The sequence below is a fragment of the Rhinatrema bivittatum genome, chromosome 2 (genome assembly GCF_901001135.1).
Source record: "Rhinatrema bivittatum chromosome 2, aRhiBiv1.1, whole genome shotgun sequence".
NCBI lineage: Eukaryota > Metazoa > Chordata > Amphibia > Gymnophiona > Rhinatrematidae > Rhinatrema > Rhinatrema bivittatum.
Window position 1 is genome coordinate 328647453 of NC_042616.1, and position 19710 is coordinate 328667162.

Here is a 19710-nt window from a genome sequence, read left to right on the forward strand (position 1 = left end):
CAATAAGGCTGAGAGCGGGTAGTGGGAGTAGAACAACTATGACCAGTGTGGAGGTGGCTCCCGTTCACCTGGCCAGGGGTCTTGGGCTTCCAGAGAGCCCCACTGGCTGTGGGCAGGTTGGAGCCCGAGGACTGAACTTAAACCAGTCACTAGCGAGCAACTTCTGAGTACCTTACCTGAAACTAGCAGAGTTTCTATACCTAGGAGAGGTAGATTGCGGAAAACAACATTCCTGGCTGTGTGTGCCAATGTATAAGAAAATAAAGGTCTGTGTAAAATTTGTTAAAGACTGTTCATATCTCTTGATTTATTTTCAGTAACGTCCTTCTCTTTAAGGCTTAGGTTTTTATAATTATATAGACAATTTTGCCTCAGTTAACACTTCTAGCGAGAATAAGGTGTGAAAGTCAGTTGGGGTTTTTACATTTATTGCAGTGTTTATTAATTGTTCCATAATGATTTTTGAACTGCATATGTATTGATGTGTTAATATGTTTTACTTAATTCATATTTATGGAATTATATATTTTTGCATGCTGTAAGCTGCTCTGGGTGGTCCTATGGGTCCAGGAGGTCAGGATATCAATTGAAGATGAGATGAGATTACATAAATTAGCGACGTGACATGGGGGGGATACCTATTTTCAGTTCTGTGTATTAGCCTAGCAGGTGCTGGAGATACTTTGGAGGAAACATTCAAAGTGCCCTGTCCCACCTAGCACTCACCAGTGATTCTTGCAGGATGGATTCAAGGTGCGCACATAGTAGCTTTTGAAAGGAACTTTGCTCTGGCACCCTACTGAGGACCTTAGCTAGTTTGGTCTGGAAAGAGTAGGATAAGGATTAATGGGGGGGGGGGGGGGGGGGGGAGTTTCCTGGTGACTGGAATAAGGGCTCATAGCACCTTAGCTTTGCACCTCCTGTCAGCAGTGACAGTGAGCAGGGTTGAAGCAGGCTTAGACAGAGCTGAAAGCCCAGGCATGGAGGAATGCAACCCAATGTCAAAACACAAAGAGTTACAATTTTTATTTATCCATCTATTTGTTTATTTAATCATTTCAAGTACACCCCTTACAATCAGAACAATAACAAGGTGAGTTGCCAAAACATTTTGCACACAAAACAATAGGCCTAAAGCACACACACACCTCACTTCCAGAAGTGCCATGCTCTCCTCCATGTAATTAAAATCAATATAGAAAATGGAATAGTTACCTATTAGCTAAGCTTGACTTTCCATGAAAGGAACCCAGTTCTCCAGAATGTAACTTTATGGAATGAAATTCTGTTTGAGACTGGTTACAATTCCTTTAAAAGGTAACTCCTAAACAAAAAACCAGAATGTTTCAGTAAAGGAATCCTGTATTCACTCGTCAAAGGAGGCTCTGAGGGGCCGATGCTGATCGCACTGTATAACCCGCAGTCAGATGCAGGTTAAATAGGCGATAATCCATCCCCTAATGCAATAGGGGGATTGGAGCCTATTTAACGGACGTCCGACGCGGAGTGAATGAGTTACGGCTCAGCACGTGCAAATGCATGTGAATGAGGCTATTACTCATTCACTCCAATGCAAAAAAATAAATGTGCATCTCAGACTGCTTTTCTGTACTACTTTTAAAAGTAGAAAAAAAAACCAAAATACCTCAGCTGGCCGCATTGAAGACCGACGTCGTCATGCTCGGTGTCGGTTTTCATAACCGGCCAGCTGTGTTATGAAAACCAACGCCAATAAACTCGGTGTCGGTTTTCATAACCTTTTCCCCTCTTTACGTCCTCCCGCTCCCGGCACCAGCCGCTCCTCTTCACCTCCTCTGCTGGGGCTCTCAAGGCCCAATCGGGGCAAGAGCCCGCTCGCCGAATCAAGGCGAGCCGTGCAGAGGAGGCACTCGGGAACCAAAGAGAAAGGAAGTGAAAAAAAAGAGAGGAAAAGACGCAGCCAAAATCACGGTGAGTCAGCCGCGCCCCCTGAGAGGCAGCAGGCCAATCAGGGTGGGAAGTGAAGGGCTTTAAATTTTTGCGCCTCCCGGCGGTGTCGCATGCCCAAAGGAGTGTGACCTAAGGGGCCTGCCCCTTAGCGCACCCCTTGGAGTGCCCCAGGACCAGGATCTCTCCCTTTAACAATCTGCTTCTCCAATAACACCCCAAACGTCCAAAATTCAGCACTCACAAAACCTTCCGCTGAATTCTCTCAACCTCAGCAAGCATCCAGACATCTTCCACCAGCAATCACACAATCTACTCGTACCTCCTCCCGCACTCATACCAACCTCTTCAAACTTTCACTTCTCTCATACGGCTCTCATCAAGCATACCCCAGCCCACATTGCCTGCTCCACCCAGCTTCAAACAATCAATATGACAACATACCTAATCCAGCACACTACAAAACCGCAGCGAGCACGCCCTCCACAGCCTCCAGCACCCGCTCTACCTCCCTTTCAGAAATCTTTCAACTCATCAACAAATCTTCCGGAGCACATCCATCTGCATCCAAATCCTGACCTCAGCCAGTTCTCAGCCTACAACTGCTCTGATCGCCTACAACACATACCCGGACCACCTCAAACAATAAGCTTCCATCCCCACTAGTATTCCTGACAACACCCAGCCGCATTCAGAACCAACACCCCACCTTGCTCTCATCTAACCTCATACAGCTACAACACTCAACCCAACCGCATCCAGCAATCATCCTGATCGCGTCTAATCACGCTCCATCCAGCACAACTTCGGACCTCCTCCAGTACTTATCCAAATCTCTCCCTACACTTACCTGATTCTCAGCCAACATTCATCTGAATCTCAACTTTCAACATCTCTGATCAAATACTCCACTAATACAGTTCTCCTTCAGAAATCATCCCGCATGAATCCAGCCTCTATCAGTACCTACACTCATCCTCCGGATCTCCTCCCAAACATCGTTACCTCTCCTGATATGATTCAACACTGCAAGACCCTCCTGCATGACTCTCCCAGCATCCCACAACACCCCCTCAGCCTCCCTCTGCCTAGAATCATCTTCTCAACACAGCCACTATCAATCCTTGACACCTAGACGAGGGGAACACTTGAACACTGCAAGAAATCAACAATCAGCACCAGCATGGCTCCTCCCCCCACCTTGACTCATCAGATGAGAAACAGATACCTAATTAAAATCCCACTTTTGAAACATGTCAGAAACCTACTTTATCTCACCTTTTTCTTGATAAATGCCCAATCTCTGACCAAAAAATTCATGCTAATTTCAGACCTAATCCAAGAAAAGAACCCCGACTTCTTTGCCATAACCGAAACATGGTTCAAAGATACCAATCAAGTCCTTACGAATCATCTAACCAACAATGCTTACAACATATTCTCTATCCCACGCAAGTCCCACAGAGGAGGAGGTCTACTCCTTATCATAAAAAAACACTTCGCTATGAAGCTGATCCCCCACAACCTCCCAAAGAAATACAAAATTGCTCTACTCGACTCAGAATTCCTACAACTATGTCTAGTTTATTGCCCCCCCAAGCTTCTTGACAACGAGATCTCCCCACTACTAGAATTCTTAATAAAAAACAGCATGAAAAAGCCCTCTATAATACTCGGTGACTTCAACCTTCATCTGATGCCAACCCCAGATCACAAAACTGCCAAACCATGCTCGACATGCTGTCCAGCCTAAATATGACCCAACTTGTAAACAACCCCACTCATAAAGCAGGTCACACGCTAGAAATGATCTTCACCAACCACTACCTCTCCAACACTACAATATCTCACAAACCAGTCCCCTGGTCTGATCACTACCTCTTACAATGCAGTACACAAGTAAAAACTAACAAAATGACAAGATCAAATGAACAGCTATCATTCAAAACCCCGAGAAATTAAAACAGATAAAAAAAAAACAGAGAGAAAAACAACCCTTGGTTCAACTCTCACCTCAGAACAATGAAATCCAACCTCAGGAAGATGGAAAAAGAATGGCGTAAAGCCAAATGTCCAGCAACCCTACAAAGATACTGCACGCAGCTCGCCGACTATAAGAAAATTATTCTGAACGCCAAACGTGACTACTATAGTCTAAAGATTAAAAACTCCACAAATAAATCCAACTCCCTCTTCAACATCGTGAAAAACTTCATAGACGAGAACAACAACACCCCCACAACCGAAACTAATAACCTAAGCCAAGACAAAATATGCAAAATAACTGGCACCTTCAACAATCCTTCAATCACAGAAGAGCCATCTGACCCATCTGACACAGCAACTATAACACCTTGGTCGAATTTCGACCCAATTTCAAAGACCGAAACGGAAAAGCTGTTAAGAAAAATAAACCCAGCTCGGCATGATCTTGATATTATCCCAACCGGCAACTTAAAGGAAATAGCACATATTATTGCCCCAACCTTAGCAGCTATAATAAACAAATCACTTGAAGATGGTGAAATACCAGCTAACCTAAAAATCGCAACAATCACTCCAATATTGAAAAAAAAGAACCTGGACCCAAAAGATTTGAATAATTACCATCCTATCTCTAACCTTCTCTTACTTGCCAAGATGACAGAGAAAGCAGCACTGATACAACTCAATGAACACCTAGAGAACAACAATATTCTTCATCCCTCACAACATGGCTTCAGGAAGAACCGCAGCACAGAAACCCTGCTGCTCAATTTATCTAATAAAATAATAAGAGGATTTGACAACAAATTAAGCCACTTACTAATCCTACTCGATCTCTCTGCGGCATTCGACACCATAGACCACAAAAGCCTAATATCAAGACTTGCTAGCATAGGTCTATCAGGCAAAACTCTGGACTGGTTCACATCATTCCTAAAAGACAGGTTCTTCAAAGTCACCCTCAATGACATCTTCTCTGATCCCTTCCCCTTGAAACTGGGGTACCACAAGGGTCCACCCTCTCGGCCACCCTCTTCAACATATACCTACTCCCACTCTGCCAACTCATCTCAAGTCTAGGCATCACATATTTTATGTAAGCCGATGACATTCAACTCCTCATCCCAATAACCTCTCCGATCGAAGATGCACTCAGCCTTACAGCAAACCACTTCATCTCAATCAGAAACACGCTGAACCACCTAAAGTTATGCCTCAACATGAACAAAACAGAATGCATCCTCATTAAAAGAAACAACTCAGATCAAATAACCCCAATGCCCTCCTTACAAATTGACAACATGACATCCAACTGAAGAACTATGCAAAAGACCTCGGTATTTGGATCGACAATGAACTGAACCTCAAAAAGAACATTGCAATGAAAACAAAAGAAGGATTTCACAAACTTCACATACTCAAACACCTTAAGCCGCTTTTACACCAACAAGATTTCAGAACCGTCCTGCAATCACTCATTTTCTCAAGCCTCAATTACTGCAACTCGCTTCTGATTGGCCTTCCTAAGTCTACATTAAAACCACTCCAATTGTTACAAAATGCCGCAGCCAGAGTACTTACCGGCAAGAAGAAATCTGACCACATCACCCCTGTTCTGAGGAGTCTTCACTGGCTTCCGGTCGAACAAAGAATCAAATACAAAACTCTAACTATCCTACACAATGCAATCTATAAAGCAGGCAACACCGCCTTCGATAACATGATTCAACAGCACAAAACACTTTGCACGACAAGAACCACCCGCAAACTGCAACTAGTCATAACCCCCCCCCCCCCCCTACCCTTTGCTAAACTGTCCAACACCAGGAACAGAGCCTTCTCTATTGCAGGACCGAAAGCATGGAACTCTCTACCTGACTACCTAAGCACTATCAGTGACACCAACTCGTTCAAAAAGGAACTCAAAACATGGATATTTAGACAAACATTCACAGATGGAGTTGGTTAAACCAAACCCATTTTCTCAGACAGGCCATCCCTCTCAGATCTGCTTAAACTAATTTTCTGTGTGATCCCCCTCATGACATTTCTCACTTACCCATTGACTTTAAATTTGTGTCCTTTGATTAATTTTGTATTTTGATTAATTTTGTCCCCCACTGTTTCCCGAGAATCCTTCTTCCCCTCTACCCCTAACCTACCTATTCAAGAGTCTTATAAACACACCAGCTGCTTGATGATTCATTTAAGTTATAACGTTATATGCTTAGCTTTATCTGTCTTTACACTGTTTACACACAGTAAGGCCAATTCTCTGGTTGTACTCTAATACCTGTTTTACACTATTGCTATATGCTTTAAATGGAACCAGTTGTTTGTTCACGGTTTCTCTATGCGTTATCTGTAATAAGTTGTTAAAACTGTAAACCGGAGTGAAGGCAGCCTTCTATACTTCGGTATATAAAAGAGTCCAAATAAACAAACAAATAAATAAATAAATAACTAGCGGAATGCAGTTATGAAAACCAACGCCGAATTTATCGGCATCAGTGTTCATAACCGGCAGAATGCCGGTAACCGTGGGGTCACATTAGCAAGGAGGTGCTAAGGTCGCGCAAAGCGCCTCCTTGATAATGCAACCCCCTAATTACAATATAGCATGGCGCCCCCCCTTGCGGGCGCCTGCATGCATTAAGAAAGCGAGCGCTGACTTTTCATCTCCCGGTTTCCGCGCTTTTTTTTTTTTTTTTGCATTGGCCCCTGTGTTTGGAAACAGCATATGTTATAAAATTCAGCCCTCCCCTTTTTTCCATGTGTGTTCTGATAGGGTGCTTGTAATGGATTCCAATAGTGCTGCGGCAGATGGAAATGGGCAGCTGCTATCACCAGGGCATGTAGCTCCCGCTGCAGCAATATCAGCACTGGGAATGCTACTGCATCTCTGGAACTGCAGCAATGTCACTGCAGGAATTTCATGCCAACAGTGACATGCGACACCACATTTCCCACTGACACAGCTCCGCGTGACAAGTATTAAAAAATGAAGGGTAGCCTTTCACAGCAGACACCGCATTCAAAACTGTCAACTTCACATGCTAAGCGCTTACTGGATTCATTTCCAATAATAGACCTTAAAACTCTGCAGTAATCCTCCTTGTACAGCCTGATTTGCAGATTATGCGCAAAATATATTTCATAAGAACATAAGAACATAAGAAAATGCCATACTGGGTCAGACCAAGGGTCCATCAAGCCCAGCATCCTGTTTCCAACAGTGGCCAATCCAGGCCATAAGAACCTGGCAAGTACCCAAAAACTAAGTCTATTCCATGTTACCATTGCTAATGGCAGTGGCTATTCTCTAAGTGAACTTAATAGCAGGTAATGGACTTCTCCTCCAAGAACGTATCCAATCCTTTTTTAAACACAGCTATACTAACTGCACTAACCACATCCTCTGGCAACAAATTCCAGAGTTTAATTGTGCGTTGAGTAAAAAAGAACTTTCTCCGATTAGTTTTAAATGTGCCCCATGCTAACTTCATGGAGCGCCCCCTAGTCTTTCTACTATCCGAAAGAGTAAATAACCGATTCACATCTACCCGTTCTAGACCTCTCATGATTTCTGGATACGGTTCTGGATACGTTTGATCAAAGAAGCAGGTTAACTGATGTGTTTTACTACCTTGAAACCTGCTTTGGGAACCAGAGGAGCCTGAATTGAGAACTGCTGCTTTCAAGGAGTACTGGCCTTTGATTTGATCCTGAAATTTTAATTCTTTACTGAGGATATTGGGTACAGCTGGTGGAGAAAATTGTTAAAAAATGTTTTATATTTTTTTGTACTGTTTGTATTTTTTATGCAGTTGCAATAAAAATGGTTTAAACATAAAAGGGTTTTTTTTTAAAAGATAAGCCTTGTTTTTTTGTTTTAAGAAATAGAAGTTGTTTTACAGTACACATTAAACATATTAATTATCAAAGCTTTGCCGTGAAAATCAATGTAGCTTTTCAGTATACAGCTCTCTTTCTAAACTTTTTTTTTACCACAGAGAAGTCCCTTGAAAAGAAATGCTGGGAACATTTAAATACCATACAACAACCAAATCAAGACAACCATTACAATAAAATGGCCAAAGACACACACACTGACAGAAATATATCTTATAAAATGTTTGTTTCCCATTATAACCAAGAAACTGTACACACTGAACATTCTACAAGCCAGTTCCACCTCCTCAACAGCTCAAGAGAGACTGTTGAGGAGCTTGGCTCCTCAACAGTCTTCAGCTGCTTGGCACTTTAACATGTCTGACAGAATATTGTTGCAGCTTTCATTATCATCAGTGCTTCTAGTTCATCAATCTAATGCACCTGGCAATGGTACTGGGTTTTATGCTTCACCCCATTACATTATCTTACACTCTTCTTGATAGTCTTATTGTTTCCTGGTTCTGTTTCAGCAATAAGCATACATTTCTTTTCTCCAATACAAGTTCTTCCTTCCAAAGTTCACTGCGTTTGCCTGTCCCCAAACCGTACTCATTGACAGACCTTTCTGCCTTTTTTTATCTGCTCAGGGACATTAGCCCCCTTACTAGGCAAAAGTAGGGCACCTGGGTAATAAAGACCAACACTGTTTGGCTAACACTGTCTTTCTTATGTCCCTTTTTATAGCATATGCAATTAATTCTTGGTTGGTTGATAACTATCCAGGTCATACTTTCGTTTGTAAAATGTATGCTCCCCATACATGGTTACTCATTTTGCCTTGATAGCTCTTAGATTTAATTCCCCAGTCCCGTGTTTTTTGTAAAGCCTGTTGCTGCATTATGTTATATGTAAACCGATGTGATGTTCCCAACGACTGCCGGTATATAAAAATGTTTAAATAAATAAATAAGTGAAAGGGATTCACATTTTTAAAGTCGGTCTGCTTGCTTGGATCATTAGTTTCCTCGATTGGTGGCCACCTAGTTCTCTGTTATCCATATGCTGGCTATGGCTAGGCAGGAGCTCACAGGGAGCACAACATGAGCACTGATCTATTATTTCTCATGTCCTTCTTTGAGAACCTGGGTCTGTGTCTGTCTAAGTATGGACATGATCTCAGAGGAGGTGACTGGTAATGATTTCTTTACCCGTGTTTTCCCAAGCTCCATGTAATCCAATCTGTCTTTCACATCATTGATTCACATCTGGGCCAATATAGTGGGATCTATACCTGAACCTGCCACTGACCTTCTCATCTGCTTATCAGACACTGTGTCATTCTTTATTATCTTTGCATACTACTGTATTCATGTTTCTGATACTGAAGTTTCCCATAAGTACAGTCTGCTTTGCCGTCTTCAGCTGCTTGGCACTTTAACATGTCTGACAGAATATTGTGCATACTTAACCTATTATATGGAAAATCAGAGTTATATATCTGTGCATGACATATACTGTATGTCCAGAATCTTTATTACAAATATAATCAAAGTTAATTTCATTGGGGAAAAGTTTCTCAGTGGCTCGGTGAACATCTAACTATAGATTACCCCCTATAGGTCACAAAATATACAAATCATACTTGAAACAAATAAAAGCTGGGGGTGCAAAAGAGGGATCACAAGCTTAAACCATGAAAATAAAGGAAGCAAAAGATATTCCTCAAGGCATTGAACCCGATGCTGAAAATATAACATCTGCATGTACTGGGAAAAGAACTGCTGGCAAAACAAAATTCAGAGGAAAGACAGAAGAGCTGCAAAAGACCAGATGTGTTTTTATGCAAATGTCAGGGTCTAAGCAATAAATAGGATGAGCTGGTGGCAACCGTAATGGTAAGTAAAGGAGCCACAGAGACGTGATAAAATGGGGATGATATATGGGGCAGTGGTGACTTTAGGGTTAATGGGGCCCCTTACAGGCTTAATTTTGATGCATTACAAGCAAGCTGAGCTTTTATTTCATTTTCACTTTGCCCTATCCAGGAAACTGCAATGAAAGTAGAATTGTGGATGTTTCTAATTCTCTTTGTGGGAATTATACAAATAGTAAAATGCTAAAATGCAAATAGAAGTACTTCCTTACAAAAACTTCAGCCAACTACAGCAAAATGTAGGGGTATCCTAACGTGTGGAGCTTCAGGTGGTCACCTGGTTTGCCATCCTCTGAGGCCACCACAGCATGGGAAAAATATAGAAGGCTATAGAGAAATGATAAAGAGGAGAAAAGGCTACTTTGACTTATAGGGCAAATGAATATTTGTCCTGGCTAAAGGAATTAGAATAACCAGACACAAGTGATGTCAACATGGATCTGGGATGAAACAGGCCAAAGCAAGGAACACTTCTTGGTAGGAATGTATGACGAACCCCAACCCAAGATATGTGGATAACGAGACGAAAGAACAACTAAAAATCAGCTGGGAGCCTCCTATAGGTAGATTAGTTCTTGAAGATCTGTGCAATGTATTCAAAGGCATACTGCATACTCTGGAAATCTACATATGCAGGATCAGAAAATATAACAAATAAGAAAAATATGTCCTAGGTGACACATAAAATAAATTTTAAGAAGGAATAACAGCTAAGAAAAAAAGAACAAGAAGCAAAGCTCAAAACAGTGGAAACCAATGTTACAAATAAGAAGGAGAAAGAGGAAAGAATAGCCACATGACAAAAGAAAATCACAAGAATTCCTACCAAAATGTAAAAGGACTATTGGAAATCTGTGGCAAGACTATCTTAGTTGAACAAGGTACAAGAAGAAAAGTTAATATTTCTTTACTGTTCTCAAAAGCAGAAGATGATGGGGGGTGAGAGTCACTACAAGTCCTTGGATAGGGAGGTAGTGTGGAACACAATGGATGAAGAAAAGATTCAGAAGAAACAATCAGGAAAATTGCACATGAAGTTAATCCGAGTCTGGCAGAGTGCACTGTAGAAACCCTCAGAACCTCTTCAAAGTCCGGTCCCAGCTGCCTGGGCCTGGTCCACCTTAACACAGGGCATCCGTCGTGCGGGGGGGGGGGGGGGTGTCTCTTCTGAGCAGGAATATAGCGTAGGCTCAGAAGAGAGCAAGAGAAGCCCTAGGAAGACAAGGAGAACACAGCTCCATTTGAAATACTGCTTGGTTGATGTGTTTTGGTAAGAAGTGATTGTATATGATAAAAGTGTGCATGAGAAAACTGGAGCCCAGACTGTAATTTGTCCTCTAGCCAGCCAAACACTGCTCGTGCTGTGTAATGCTGAGTAAATCACAAGAACTGTTTCTGAGATTTCCAAAAAGAGTTGTCACTAGACCAGGCAAAATGTGTTATATGAATCTGTAATGAATCATTAAGGGTCTATGTACTAAAAAGGGTTAGCATTAATGCAGACATCAGCTAACACCCATGTACTACATGCTCTGTTTGCATGCACCACATACATATTTCCTAAAACAACAACGAACATTGTAAATGGTTTATTCAACATCAATACCTGTGAGGCTTAACTCAGTCCACCTAATGCTGCAAAGTTAATTATATTTCAGGAAGCTGTCTTAAGTCAGTCCTTTCAGCTCCAACGCCTTCCTTCTCTATCCCTGAAGCATTAAATTTAGACTCTCAACCTCCTTACATATCTCCCCCAGCCTAAAAAAATAATCATGCAGGCTTCCGGGCCCATACTCTCTCTCTCCCCCTCCCCCTCCCCCCCACCCTTTCCCCCCCACACACAGATATACATTCACCCATCCCAAAGCACAAATAGACATTCTGGGTCCTAGCTCCACTATCCTGGTCAATGTCAAAGGGCTTCTGAGCTCCCCTTCTCTCCACCTCCATGATATCAAATGGACTCCAAACCATTTACCCATCTTCCCCCGTACCCAACACATTTTACTTATCCCCAAATCTTCTGGATTTCTCTCGTGCGAGCAGCAGTGCCAAACTGAAAATGGTTCCACCATCACACTGACCCACGAACCAAAACATATTACCATGCCAATGTTAGCAAGGCATAGTACAGTATATAGACCAGAGAGAGAGAGAGTATCTGGAGAATTGAATTAACCTCTGAAGTTCTGAGAAACTATGAGTTCCAGAATTTGTTGAAAAGAGGGCTAAGGTACAACAGCAGAAATAAATCACATCTCTATTCTCTCAGGTCTAAGAGACTAACATTTCTTACTCCCCGAAAACAGATAAAAATCTGCCAGCTTGTTGACAACAAAGGAAGAGCTTTGGAACACGAGGTAAGGGCCTGCTATCAATGGAAACCAATTGAAACTAGAATTTGATTTCATGAAGGTTTTAAAAAATGAATCTATTTTTTCTTTATTCCATTTTGCTCTGAAGCAGAAACGAAGAATCTAAACTTTGCTGATCAGAGTTCATACATATATTAGGATCGGGCACCCTCTTTCCTCAAATTAAACGCGCTTTCTCCCCTTGATAGGAGGATGCCTTAAAACTGTGGCAGAGACTGCTGTCCTGTGTCCAGCTGAGCAGCTGAATAATGCCAACTTTTGTTCTCCAGTTTTGATGATGTGAAAAAAAAAATGTTTGGAAAAAGAACTGGTGAAAATTACAGAGAAGGACGAGGTAAGGACCGCAGCTAAGGACATTTCACAGGAAGAATCTTTTTCTCCCAGTGGCAAGGCAAAGTCAGTATAAGATATTCCTCTGTGAGGATTTTAGGTAACCAAGAGAGAGCTGGTGCCACATCACAAAAATTGTAAATCCAAAATAAGGTAGTATAAAAGTAAATATAGATACTAAATAGCACTTCCTCTACATAAAGAAGACACAATAAAATGTGAAATTAAGGGGTGTCAGCAAACCACAATATGATACACTGATCTGAATGCATGTACTGGCATTGGTGAAACAGATCTGACAAATGATTACGCAGGTTGGGGTAGATTTTCAAAGGGTTACTCGCGTAACTTATGTGCGTAACCCTGAAAACCTGCCCCTGCGCGCGCCGAGCCTATTTTGCATAGGCTCGGTGGCGCATGCAAGCCCCGGGATGCGCGTATGTCATGGGGCTTTGAAAAAGGGGCGGGGTTATGGGCGTGGCACTGATCCGGGGGCAGTACGGGGCGGGACCGAGGCCTCCGGCACAGCGGCTGTGCTGGGGGTTGACGCGCCGGCAGCAGGCTGGTGCGCGCAAGATACGCCTGTCAGAGGCAGGCGTAAAAAATATAACAAGGTGGGGGGATTTAGGTAGGGCTGGAGGGTGGGTTAGCTAGGGGAAGGGAGGGGAAGGTGGGGGGAGCAGAAGAAAAGTGCCCTCCAAGGCCACTCCGATTTCAGAGCGGCCTTGGAGGGAACGGGGAAAGCCATCGGGGCTCCACTAGGGCTCAGCACGCGCAAGGTGCACAAATGTGCACCCCCTTGCGCACGCCGACCCCGGATTTTATAACATGCATGCGCAGCAGCGCACGCATGTTATAAAATCGGGTGTACATTTGTGCGTGCCGGGTAGCGCACACAAATGTACCTCGCTCGCTCGCACTCGTTTAAAAATCTGCCCCATTGAGTGCAAAGGCTCTGGGTGAAAGTTGAAAGAAAATATCAGGATAGACATTTGTGGTGTAACTTTTTATAAGTATGTTTCCATTTTGACCACCAGAGGGCAAATGTTGGCAGATATTCTTTTTTTTTTTTTTTTTTACCACAGAGTTGCATCTCCCAAAAAAAGAAAAGATATTCAGGTAGGACAAAATATTTGATACCTTTCAAGGGAATGAAAAAAATTATTCTTGGTGTGTAATAGGAGGGAGTGCCTTAGACACTCAATTAATGCCTTCAACTCTGCCCATGGCCAGGCCTCCTAGGAATGGTTCATGCAAATATATACACATTATTTCTACCACTCCCAGAGCCCTCTCAACAAAAGTATATACTCCTGCCTTAACGGCAGCTTGGACATCTGCCATAGACACAATACTGTACAGTGAGATGTATAACAAGGGTTTCAGTAAATGAGCCAAATAGTAGGGATCTCTTCCTTCATTATCATATCTCACACCTTACCCCTATCTTTGTCACTCTGTCCTCTTTGTCTCTCTCCTCTCCTCCCACCCACTGCCCCTTTTTGTGCCTCTCTCACCCCTTCCTTCTCTGGCTGTCTCTGACTCCCCCATTATTCCTTTTCAAGCTCTGTACCCGCCTCCTATCTGGGCTATCTGTCTATCTCTTCCCCTGCATTGCTCTGCTTCACACTTCTTCTCGTCCCAGCTCTGGCTTTCCCTCACATCCTCCTTTCACCCTTTCTCACATATCATGGCAGAACAGAAAAGAGCAGCAGCTAGCAACACAGGGACAATAAAAGCAATTCTGGTGTCTGTCTCTCTGTCTCTTCCTCCTCCCTTGGATGCACTTCCATCCAACAAGGAAGCATACACTGCAGAGAAAACGGAGGAGGTACGGCATCCCACCATCTAGAGGTTTTTGCTGTCTGGCAAAATGGGGTCCACCAGTCTTACCACAGCACCATGTCTCTTGCAGTTTCAGCAGCTGGTGGGATGGGGTTCATCAGCTACATGATGGCACCAGGCAGCCCACAGTCTTTGATGGCTAATACGGATGAAATCTGTCAGCCACACTGTAGCACTGATCCTCCTACAGTCTTGGACAACTGGCTATTGGGTGAGTGAAAAGAATGAACATACTTGACTCTCCTGTCCTGCAATGCTACCAGCCCATTCAATTGGGGTTGTTGCTCTCTCTCTGAATAAAGGGATTTAGCAGGAAGGGAGAGGGGCTTGTTGCAGCTGAACTGCTCTGCTCCCAGTTCTTGGGCTGAAGTTTTGCATGTGGAGTCTGTGTGTGTGTGTGCATGCATTGGGGATGAGGAGAGGGAATCTTGATCACTTTGGGATTCACTGATTCCCTTGAAAGCTCAAACTAGTAACTACACACCACTGTATAGATTAGGGCTTCCCGAATGTGTCCTGGGGACCCCACAGCCAATCGGGCTTTGAGGATATCCACAATGAATATGCTTGAGATAAATTTGTATATCCTGGAGACTTAGTTTAGGAAGATTTATCTCATGCATATTCATTGTGGATATGCTGAGCACCTGACTGGCTGTGGGGTCCCCAGGTCAGGTTTGGGAAGCCCCATTCATTTCTATGGACATTGTTTTTTTAACACTTTAAAAGTCTCCCTTCAATTTTTACACATGCCTTGTCTTTCTCTTCCAAGGCATCATCTTATTACTCTATTCAAAAAGCCTACTGAGCAATGTTCACACACTGTTCCCATTTTTAATGACTTCCTATTTTCCAACCTGTCGAAGCCATTTAAAGCAACAGAGCCATCTTTCCAGGGTATTTTTGGGTCCCCCATCTGTTGAAAAGCACTTCATTCATATACTGAAAGGTTTCCGGTAAGTGTAAAAACCTATAAATTGTCCTTCCTCTTTTTTTTCCAGCTTTCTCTGCCTTCCCTCGACAATATAAGGCAGTACTTGCCTTCAGCTCCCTTTTAAATGCAGATGCTCTAACCTTCACATTTTCACCGATGATGTTTTCGGTGTGGCCATGGACCTCCTGTTGCTTTGCATAATCTAGTAATAGAGGCATTACGTCTACCACACGTACTGTTTTTTTCTTTACTTTTTCCATGCCTTTATAAACTACTTACATGAAGGCAATCATAATACATAACAACCTTCCTACATTGCTTGACACATTCTAGCCCTCCCTGGACTGGACCATGTTTCTTTGAACAAGGTAACAGGCTAACTGTAGTGTCACACATGACTGGGTAGGCTACGATCATGCTGTTCTCCAGCCAGAGAAATGCCACTCAGTTTCTCACAGCTGTGTTATAGTATATAATATGCAAATAAGGGATGCTGATTCTTAGTGGTTCCTAATATGGATGTGGATTGAGTTTTGGATTTGGATTTAGACCCAGAAATTTCCTCATGTTCTTTTCTTATTTTCACATCGGTCGGAACCAGGGCTGGGATTTGATGCCATGAGCCTTCATTTGCAACCACCCAGGAACTGCCCCTAATTTTTTCATCCACCTGCCCCCATACAGTCCTGGGCCAGGGATCATGCAGTGGGGATCTTTCTGGAATTCTGCAATGACAGGCCCTGAATCCGGCCACTAGGTGTCCCCCTTGAGCAATGACCGCGATTCCCTTCCTCCCCGGGCGACTGTGAACACTGCATCCACACTATCCCCAGCCCCAGCCAGTTTGGGGAGCACAATATCCCACTTGGACTTGGAACTGGGGATCTTCTATGTAGCAGTGAGCAGCACTGACACTGAACTGCTGGGCCAGCCCATGATCATCCTTTCCATGGTGGGCAATGCTATAATATTTCATTTAAGCTTGTATGCATGGTTTGAAGTTTAATGAATGCAGTGGTATGAGTCTTATAATATGAAGATGTTTGATTTCATTGTTCTACTATACAGGCTAGAAGCAAAGGATGTTTAACATTTATACGACCTCTATTATACAATTATGTTTAGTAACGGGGTTTGTTTGTAACTGAGTAGCTTCATTTTTGCCAAGTTATTTTTAGTAATCCTTCACCACACAGGGTAATTAGAACTGTACTATGCATGTTAGATCGTAGATAGTCTAATTTTCATTAGGAGCACACTAGGTCAGCAGAATGGGTAAGTAACGTTTCTCTTATGACTGCAATCACTGGCTGAGGTTTCAAAGCAGCATATGGAATTTTATTAATACGCACAGCGAGTCGAGGAGAATGGGTGACTGATCTAGTTAGCACAATTAGGTCTACTGCGGTTTTCTATAGAGAAGGCAATTTTTCAAAGTTTGTTTTTTTTTGGAGGGTAAAACTGCTTTACCCATGGAAGTGGACTTTTTAGGACCTATGTCTGCATACATTTCACCTACAGTGGCACGGACAACGAGGAATTTACTTTTACATTTTCAAATGCATGCTCACAAATCTCCGCAGAACTGCCCGTTCAAGATTGTAAGTGTACACATGACTGTGTAGTTTTCCTGGGGCCATTTTCAAAGTGAACATGCCTTTAAAAATAATATAAGTGTTACTGGACTTGTTTCCATACAAGTTCCACTATGGCAGCCATCATTATTTAAAAAGGGCACATTCAAGACTGCTTTCGACACAGCTTTATAAAAAAAAAAATACCTAGGCACTATAAAAACAGACACACCTTTCAAAAAGTGAGGCTGTCTGTGTGCCAGATGAATGGAATACTCCTGGGGGAATTCTGCACACAAAATTTGTAAAATTAAGCAAAATTCTGCATGCTATATTTATCAAAATCTTCATTACCTAATAAATATAAATAAAAATAAATAAATAAATAAATACAGTGTATAATTTTCACTCAATCTTTCTCAAATCTCTACAATCACCTTTTTCCTATGGAATATGAAATATGATATCAGAAAAATGCAGTGTTACACAAATTTACATCCACCGCCTCTCGCCAGGCAATGGGCCCCAAGCAGTATCAGCAAGAAACTCTTATGTTGTCACTCATTTGTCGGTTCCATTAGAGAAATCCCCTTACATTTTTATTCCAATCTCATTATGTATTATGTGCTAACAAATGTTTAATCAGAAAAGAATTTGCACTTATCTTTAAATAAAAGATCGATCACAAGGTCCCACTATCAAATAAGTTCTCCAAATGGAATCACCCAACATGAGCTCACGTTTCAGCAGACATAGCCGCCTGCATCAGGGGTTACCATTCTTATTCAACTATGTTGACCTATATCACAAAATGGTGAAAACGCTCTGCTTGGTTGTATTATATTTATTAAAGTCACACAATGAGATCCATATTTAGAAGCATTTAGCTGGAAATCTCAGAAGTCACCCGGCTAAATAAAACTTTGGGCAGTTATCAGGCTAGATTATAATAAGTTGTCCAGTTACAATTTAGCCAGATAAGTTAAGGGCGCTATGGGGGTGTAAATGGGAGGAGATGAGTTAGCCAGATCAGTTATCTGATTAACTCTAGTCAGCCTGTAGACCTGTCCTAAAGTTAATCAGATAAACTTACTCACTCACTATTAAAGCTATTCTTTTTAGTGCAAGCGCTAAAAAAGTAGAGCATCACATGTTAAGTGACATGTATTGTGTACATGCTAAATTTGTTAGCATGTACACAACATGAGTTATAGTATATAGGCCTTCAATTCTCTCCAGGACCAATACAGCCACTGGAACTGCACTATATAATGGAAGATATCTCTATTAGCTCTGTTACTTAGAGTAAAATAGATAACTGCACTTTAAGAAAAACACCTGCCAAACATTAAGATCCATATTCAGTCACTGTCCAGTAGGGATGTGCAGAGCAAAATTTTATGTTCATATTTTTTATGTCCGAAAGGGGGTCCCACTTGCGGCCAATATGGACATAAAAAAAATCCAATGAGTTGGGTATATGTACATATGTGCAAAAAAAAAATTTAAACCCCCTCACCCTCCTTAATCCCCCCCCCAGACTTACCACAACTCCCTGGTGATCGAGCGAGGAGTGAGGACGTCATTTCTGCAATCCTTGGCGAGAAGCATGTGACGTCGGTGGCACGTCGAGTGACGCGGCGTCACGTGATTCCCGGCTCGTTCGCGCCGGACGGCTCGTTCGGCCCAAAAAGAACTTTTGGCCAGCTTGGGGGGGCCTCCTGACCCCCCCAAGCTGGCCAAAAGTTCTTTTTGGGCCGAACGAGCCGTCCGGCGCGAACGAGCCGGGAATCACGTGACGCCGACGTCACGTGATTCCCGGCAAGTTCGCGCCGGACGGCTCGTTCGGCCCAAAAAGAACTTTTGGCCAGCTTGGGGGGGCCTCCTGACCCCCTCAAGCTGGCCAAAAGTTCTTTTTGGGCCGAACGAGCCGTCCGGCGCGAACTTGCCGGGAATCACGTGACGTCGCGTCTGAGTGACGCGGCGCCACGTGATTCCCGGCTCGTTCGCGCCGGACGGCTCGTTCGGCCCAAAAAGAACTTTTGGCCAGCTTGGGGGGGCCTCCTGACCCCCTCAAGCTGGCCAAAAGTTCTTTTTGGGCCGAACGAGCCGTCCGGCGCGAACGAGCCGGGAATCACGTGACGCCGGCGTCACTCGACGTGCCGCCGATGTCACATGCTTCTCGCCAAGGATTGCAGAAATGGCGTCCTCACTCCTCGCTCCATCACCAGGGAGTTGTGGTAAGTCGGGGGGGGGATTAAGGAGGGTGAGGGGGTTTATATTTTTATTTTGGCTCAACAATCGCGATTTCCAACATATCGAACATATCTATGTTCGATATGTGGGAAATCCGATCGTTTATGTCGAATCAATTTTTTAAGTAAAAAAAAAATATGAGTTGCGTTTTACTAATGCGGTCAATCCGAATGCACACCCCTACTGTCCAGATAAACTTATCTGGCTAACTTTGTAGGTATGTTCGATAGTGCAGCCACACTATTGATTATAGTTAGCTGGCTAATTTTAGGACAGCACTTTGGCCAGACCAGATGTAGCTAGCTATGCTATCCAGCTAATTCTGAATATCGGAGTTAGCTGGATAACTTAGCCAGTTAACTCAATTCCTTCCAGTTATGCCCCAGACCATCTCTAATTTAGGGGCTCATTCACTAGGCATTGTTCCCATAGACACAGAATGGGAGAAAAGCGTTGGTGAATCAGGCCTTTAGCCAGCTAGAATTTAGCTGGAAAGTTCCCAAATCTTCATTTAGCTAAATAACTTTGGAGTTATCCAGCTAAATGCTTTTGACTATGGACCTCCTTGTGACCCATCAGTCACTCATTTCCTGACTGACCATGGCAGAAGCCAGAGCTGCTGATGAAAGCCTGAGTCAGCAAAAGCAAACCTCTTCA